Genomic DNA, 8,004 nt, shown 5'->3' with positions numbered 1-8,004 from the left:
TATTGTGTATTTATTGTTGACAATTCACTGGATTGAGTCTGTGCTCAAATCTCACACCTTCCTTGTTATTTAAGATTATTGTTGATATTTTGGTATTAGCTATTTCCAGCTTAGCCGGTGGTGCCCCAATTTCATTATTATTTGATGAATAACCAATTTATTCAAATTAATAATTTTTCATTAATAAATAATTTTTTATAATTTATTAACTTTTAAGTAATTACTGAATTACTCTAGGAGTTGTTAATGAGTGAATGACAGTTTACTTCCATTGATAATTTACATTTTTCATAACTTACTTCAAGTGATCTATTACTTTCAATAATCTGTTACTGAAAACATTTTTCATAACTTACTTCAAGTGATCTATTACTTTCAATAATCTGTTACTGAAAGTAATTTTAACTGGGCTAATAAATGTTCTATTCTTAGGCCAAGTCTTTTCTTTCAGAGGGTAACAGGGCGGTGTCTTACTGTTACTGAATGGACGGGGGTGGAGGTGGTGGTTGTGGGGGGGAGGGGGGGGGGACAGTCTTGTGACAGGAAGTAATGGGTTGCTTGTTTACATGAGGCAACAGCAATCAGTGTCAGACTTCACACCTTCATTCATGAACGTCTACTCAGAATTAAACAGGAAGTGGAAGTTCATTTGTCTTTCATACATAACACACAAAATAGCACGATCACACGAAGATGATCAAAATAATCAAAACAATTCCTTCATAAACATCTAACATGGGTCTGGGCTTTGTGAGAGTGCAGGTCTACCACTTTGAGTATTTCTAGGAACAAAGTTGTGAATTTATTACATAAACAAAGTGGCACAGTAATTACTGAACTGCTCTCGGAGTTGTTAATGAGTGAGTGACAGTTTACTTCCATTGATAATAAAAAAACTTCACAACTTACTTCCAGTGATCTATTACTTTCGGTAATCTGCTACTGAAAGTAATTTGTTGTTCTATTCTTTGGCCGAGTCTTTTCTTTCAGAGGGTGACAGGGCGGTGTCTTACTGTTTCACTGGGGAATGCAGGTGTTTATGGGGGGGGGGGGGGGGGGGGGGGCAGTCTTGTGACAGGAATAATGAGTCAGGTGTTTATGTGAGTTACGTAAGTTTACTGGAGAGGTAGATCGGTGGAGAGGTGAGGCGGTAAGTAAAGAGATAGAGGGGGCAGAGCGATAGTTGGTGTTATGATGCAAAAGGAGGTGGAAATGTTGGGGGGGGGGGGGTGGTGGTGCTGCTTGCTTCTTACTCTCTGTGTTCATTTGGCAGTTATTTGTGTTGGCTCATAGCATGTGCCAAAAAGGGGAACGTTAGATTCTATTCAATTGAATTCTTCTATATAGTCTGCATTTTGGCTTCACTGGCCAATGGCTTTGCATCCTCCCATGTGTTTTGTCCACCAGGTCGCTTTCACTGAAACTCAAAAAACAATAGCCTGTTGATGTGTAAGCAAGGTAGTGACTGCAAACTGCAGCCAGCCTTGAAGTGGCCAAACAAGTCATGGGAGGTGATTTCCAGCAAGAATGCACCCAGATATGACATATTAGGCTGTTTGTTTAGACAGCCGTCTTGTACTGTGGACCATGTGGTGAGAATGTCTTTGTTTAAAAAACAGTTGTGTTAATTCTTAACTGTCTCAGATCTGTTGTTTCTTCACATCGCCACAGTTAAGAAGGTGCAGTTTCCAGAGAGAATATATAAACATTATATTGAACATTAGAGCGGAACAGATAGCGAGAGAGGTGGGGCAGAGATACAGAGGTATGAAGGCAGAAGGTGGACAGAGAGGGTGAGAGAGGAAGAGAGGGGGTGGAGAGAGAGAGAGAGGGGGGAGAGAGAGAGAGGGGGGAGAGAGAGAGGAAGAGAGAGTGTTGGATTATTACATTTTAACTGTTCAGGTGCTGTGGTCGAACTGAATCATCCCTGCCACACCCACACACACACACACACACACACACACACACACACACACACACACACACACACACACACACACACACACACACACACACACACACACACACACACACACACACACACACACACACACACACACACACCTCAGAGGGATCATGTCTGTGGGAGGAAACCTCTTTGGCCCTCCTGTCGTGGCTCCATGAACAAAATGATACCGACATAAACCTGTTTTCTTATTTTCATTGAATTTACAACCACAAGGTCACTCTCAAAAGAAATTCTTAACACTTGGCTGTAAATGGCTTTTTGAAAAGACCTGACTGAAATGACAACAATGGGAAACAAGAACTGCAGAAGGAAGTGCTAAAATAGCTTCAAACATAAAAATAAAATTTCTCAACTTTTTATTTACGACTTTTTCTGGAGTGCGTGAAGATTTTTTTTTTTTTTGCCCCAATCTTTTTTTTCTTCAGTGGCCGTCTTCCGGAGAAGTGCCTACCTTCCTTACTTCCTGTATGAACTCTTCTCAGAAAAAAAAATGCAAACACAACCCTCTCGTGCCCCGTGGTTTATGATAAATGGTGTGACTTCTGGGAACACCCGAAGACCATGTTTAGAGTTTGTGATTGTGTGCAGGTTGAGAGAGAGAGAGAGAGAGAGAGAGAGAGAGAGAGAGAGAGAGAGAGAGAGAGACTCCAGTCAAACATAAAGCTCATGGCAGGGTGAAGGCGGCGTTGGGTGGAGTTCCCAAGTAGGATGGCTTCATTTCTGCTGACTGCAAAGAAGAAGAAGAAGAAGAAGAAAAAAAAAAAAGCCCCTGAATGGAAAATCCCCAAGACACTGCAGTCATCACCAATCCACCAACATTCACTGGGGAGTGTAATTTTCCATAACCTCATTAACCGAGCTCCTCCTGCGCAACATGATTTATAAGACGTTGAACTTTGGGCAGTCTTCATTCTGCACCCGGGACCACACCAGCTGGTCACACTGCTGGCAACACCAGCAAGCCTTTTAGAGCTCAGCCTCTGCTCTGCTATTTGACATCTGACCTATTTAATCAAGTCGTCTGCTGTCTGCTCCTCACTGAGACCCAGTGACATTGCACTTTATCGTATTTAGCCTGTTACGTTTGTGTCAGTGACGGCTCTTTATCTCTGAAAGGTTTCTCTTGATCTATTCTTTGATCTTATATTAATTATTTATTGATGAACAGCGGAGCAGTGAGCACTTGTCTTGTTCTGTCTCGTATCACTCTATCAATTATCTGCTTGTCTGGTTCATCGTGCGTCTCGGTGTGTTTTCACGTGCCAAAATGCATCACAACTGCTTCATCAAAGTGCTGCAGGAGTGAACAGGAAGAGGAAGAGCTTCAGCTGCACAGTCACTCGGTGTGTGTGTGTGTGTGTGTGCAGACATGAACACTCCTTGTTGGTCTCCTGGTGTCGTCAGGAGTCAAATCAGTTCTGATAAGTCACATGACACCATGTTACACCAGGTTGATTATTATGAATGAAGGCATGAACTCCAATTTATCTTTGTTGAACAAGTTCACTCACACAGGTAAATAAAGGCATCTGTTGTTTATTGTAAAGATAACTGATGATTAACGGGTGACATATGAGGTGAAATGTGTCACTTCCTCTCTAACACACCGTGAACTCAACTGACCCCAAACTTCAACATCCACACAAACACACTGCTGGAAGCACAAGTGATGGATAGAACACTGAAATGCAGTCGGTGAAACACTCGCAGGAGAAACAAGCACATGACTGGCTGTGTTAGACGTGAGATGTGTTCAGCAAGTCCACCTGGGAATGTTTGTTTCTGAGTCGATCTTACAGCGGTTACTGTATGACTCACAAGTTCAGAATGTGAATCTTTTGTCTTAAAGGTCAACAACTCCAGTAAAGACAAAAAGTCTATGACTCCAGCAGCAGATCTTAGATTAAAAAAAATTGCATCAAGAAAGAGAAAAGGGACTTGAAGATTAATCCTGCTTAACTTAAAAGGTAGCGGTTGACTGAGACTGATAAAATAAACTTTATTGTAACTGTCTGCTAAATAATGTCAGATCTAAATTGGGAAATGTACAACCACCTGCAGATCAGGTCGGGCTGGGTGAAGTGTCACAAAGTGCTGAGTCATGTCTGCTCCAGCAGCTGAATAGATCAATAAAATAAGAATTAAAGTACAATGGCATGATCTTCACATGACATCGGCAGCCACAGACACACCAGAGTCCAGTTTGGAAAACACTTCGGAAGAAGACTTTTCTACTGATTTAAGGCTTGTAATTAAAGACGTGCCAGTAAGAAATGCCAACCAGGTTCAGGTATGATGTTAAAATGATAAAACTTGTTCATTTCATGGTCGCTTTGGAGTCTTGAGCATCTCTCCAGAGAAAAGGAGGAGCACTGTAAGTATGAGAGTCAAGTTCCAACACGCAAATGTGAAACTGAGATATATTTTTACCTCCTGACTCAATTAGTTATTGAAAGCTGCTCTCGAGGAAATTCACTTGAAAGGTGAAGCTGTTGTTTCTGTAAGTAATGACTCTGGAACATTTATTAAGCCCTCACATTATGTTTGGTCTTCAAAACATGATTAGAAAGGTTTTTCCTTCCTAAAACGTGGAGTAGTAAAACGTGCCAAAGCAGTCCCAAGTCACATACACTTGGATGTGCGTGTGGGTATTTATAAACATTACATGAATGCTTTACTATGTATACTGACATGCGCTTAATGTAACTTTATCTTTTGATGGACCATCTGTTACGACCCGGCTCTGCTAAGGTGTGGGAAATAACATTCATCTGGTGAGTTTGGGTGAAGTGAGTGTTTTATTGGTAGTTCTCAGGCGTACAATAATCAGACAGAAACCCAGAGACACGTACAACAATACACAATTAGTACACACTAGTTTTTAGTGGCCCTGGTCTCTTTAGTCTAGATTATGTGTGTTGCTTCTGAGGCTTATTGGAAGCAGGAAATAAAGTAAATAACTGCTCCGTGGATCCAGCAGTAACCAGCTGCCACACCATCCGCCCTACTCAGGTTGACTTGGTTGTCGATGGAACAGCAGCCTTACTTCGCTCCACACTTGATTCTGTTGCTGTCAGGAGTCACACACCTCGCTCCAGCACCGGATCCTCTCTGGCACTCCTGCAGGAAATCAGCTAATTGATTGTCAAGCAGTCTTAAGCCCTGCAGTGAGGAGGGTCCGGGGCCAGAGGATTGTCTATTCTGCAGTCCGTGTGGAGAGTTCCCTGTTGGCTTGCTGCCGCAGGTGAGTCGGTGTTGTCCTCCCCAGGGAGTGAGTGTCCTCCCCGGGGTGGTTCCCGTTCCTGTTCCGACGCCCGGTTCCAAGAAGTCCCGTCCGGGTTCCGTCCCGGTTCCAAGAAGTCCCGTCCCGGTTCCGTTCCAAGAAGTTCCCCGTCCGGGTCCCGTCCCGGTTCCGTCCCGAAGTTCCCCGTCCGGGTCCCGTCCCGGTTCCAAGAAGTTCCCCGTCTGGGTCCCGTCCCGGTTCCAAGAGGCCCCCCAGAGTTCCCCCGGGTCCCGTCACCGTTCCAGCTCCCCTTTCCCTGTTTCCTCAATAAAACATTGACGTTTGCAAACAACTTTGTGCTTGAGGTCTGCTTTTGGGTTCAGGACACTCCACGCGCCGGCTCCCCGCCGTGACAGTTGCACCCTTGAAGATAAAAGCAACAACTCAGAGGAGGATCTCTCCATGGTACGACGATAATCTGCCAACTCTAAAGAAATCAGCACAACAATTAGAGAAGAAATTGTACTTAACTCAGTTAGAAGTAGTTCGAACAGCCTGGAGAGATAATTTGTTCATCTATAAAAAAAAATCCCTTCACACACGAAATGCCGACTATTCCTCCTCGATAGAATAAAAAAAGAACAATCCTAGATTTCACTTCAATACTATAGCCAGAATCCACACCCCGAGGGATTGGACTGCACGAGCCAGCGTTTTAAAATGTTGGAAAAAACCTGTTTTCACACTTGTAAAAGCGCCTCCTGTGGACGATCGGCCAGAAACCGCAGGTTGAGGTGAACCTTCTCATGGTGTGGACGCCTCTAAAGGCTCAAACAACACACTGGTGCAGCACAAGTGGCAACATGGACACAAAACACCAAATTAAGTCAAAAGCAATCTGCTGGAGGATGATTCAAGAAAACACGTTTTGCTCAAATGTGTACACTCAAGAGTACATTCATGAAATTGTAGATGATTAAATATTAAGAAAAACAATGAAAAGAGTGTTGGACACACAACAATGATAACTTCATTTATTATTATTATTATTGTATCAAACTGTCTTATCAAAAACGATTCAAGACAACAAAGTTATTTTCAATATATTTATTAATTTATTGATAAAATAAATTATAAAAAGGACAAATTGTTAAGGGTTGTTTTTTTTTAAATTATGGATAAAGGAGTCCATGAGAATGATTTCATAGACAGGAATGCATGGTCAATATTCCTCACAACAGTGGAGGATCATAAATATTGTAAATAAATACGGGGTTCAGTGTCTTGCTCAAGGACACTTTGACAGGTGGAGATGGGACTTGAACCTGCAACTTTCCAATTAAGAGAAGACCCGCTCTGCCAATGGAGCCACAGCCGCCCCTGTAATGGAAGAGACATGGAAAGTGTTCAAATGATCACTCAGGTGATTTCAGAGCCTTTATTTTGTTATGTTTGTTTGTTTTTGAATATTTTCATAAGAAATCAAAAGGAAGGAACACAAAAATGCTGGATAGACAAGTTTCTCGGAAAGAATATATACACTGGAATCCCACCAAATAAAGTGAATCTAGTCTGGAGTCTGAGGATAAATGAAAGAGCAGCAGGTAGAAAAGGGACGAGTCCTCACAGTGAAAAGAGGAAACTCTATTTTCAGCCACGTGCAGCTTCAGCATCGTCCTTATTGTGTTCATCCTCCTTCGCCACTTTACTGAAACCAACTTTGCTGCAGATGCTGGAAAAATATATACAATTATTCAGAAGATGACGGATCAGGGCAGAAAGAGAGTTTAATATCTGCTGAATGTGATTCAACCTACTTGGTCAGACGATGTCGGGGTCCTGGGAAGTGGTGAACGATAAAGATCACAACCAGAACCAGCAGAGATCCAAGGCTCCAGTAGATCCCAACACGCGCTGATAACAGAACAAAAAGTTACATATTCATGAGTCAGACGGAGTTTACATTCTGTCCAAATGTATTTTAAAATGATCCACAAAGATGTAAACAGTGGCTCCAGCAGGAAAGTGAGAACGACGATATCAGGAAACAGAGACTGAGTTGAGCTGCAGGTCAAACCTTCTCTTCAGCTTCAATGAATCTTACAAATCAACAACAGAGTTTCTCACCTCGTCCTCGCTGCCTCTCACTGAGAGTGGCTGAAAAAAGAGAGAGAAGATCACATGAGACTTGAGGGTTTGGGTCACAGTTCACTGTTTGTTTACTCGGGGAGGGACGAGGAACTGCAGGAACTCTGCTCTGGCTTCAGACTCAAACGACTTCCCGCCTTTCCCCCTCTCCTCTCTGCACACGACTGATGAAAAGCCACATTGCTTCATACTGACTGGTTGTTCATTCACGAGTCAATCATCTGCTGCTACAACCATTGGTTGTTTGATCACAGCAGATCAGGAGTGAGAAAGTGATGATCTGCACAGCACCGGCAGTGATTGTGACCACTGCTGCCATAAACTCTGATGACTGAAAGAACCGCAATGAAATATAGAAATACACCATTGCTTAGTGACTTAACAGTCTCATTAAGTGCTTTACATGGGAATTAAATACTGAAACGTGTCGTGAATTCATTGAAATGCCATTTCATTTGATGTGAGAAAAAAACAATCATTTCACTATTTCATTAATGATGTAATGGTTTAGTGTGGCAGCACTTCAATTTATTTTGAAGTCAAACTGGCTCATCAGTTCTGGAGTGTGTGGAGGAACTATAGTCACCGTTGTGTTTCCCTGAGAGACTAGGAGAATGCTACAGTTGATAGAGTTTAATCAAACAAACGACACCGAATGCACTTC

General features: G+C 42.5%; 1 long non-coding RNA gene across 1 annotated transcript; it reads right to left on the bottom strand.

Moving 5' to 3' along the window:
- Positions 1-6,407: 6,407 nt before the first annotated feature.
- Positions 6,408-7,090, bottom strand: LOC308138684. Its single transcript, XR_013936888.1, has 3 exons — positions 7,010-7,090; positions 6,820-6,924; positions 6,408-6,572 (listed from the first exon to the last, which is right to left on the bottom strand). It is a non-coding gene; the product is annotated as an uncharacterized lncRNA (long non-coding RNA).
- Between the last annotated feature and the right edge of the window lie 914 nt (positions 7,091-8,004).

This window comes from Blennius ocellaris (genome assembly GCF_963422515.1).
Source record: "Blennius ocellaris genome assembly, chromosome: 13".
Taxonomy (NCBI): Eukaryota; Metazoa; Chordata; class Actinopteri; order Blenniiformes; family Blenniidae; genus Blennius; species Blennius ocellaris.
This window is presented reverse-complemented; position numbering and strand designations above follow the sequence as displayed.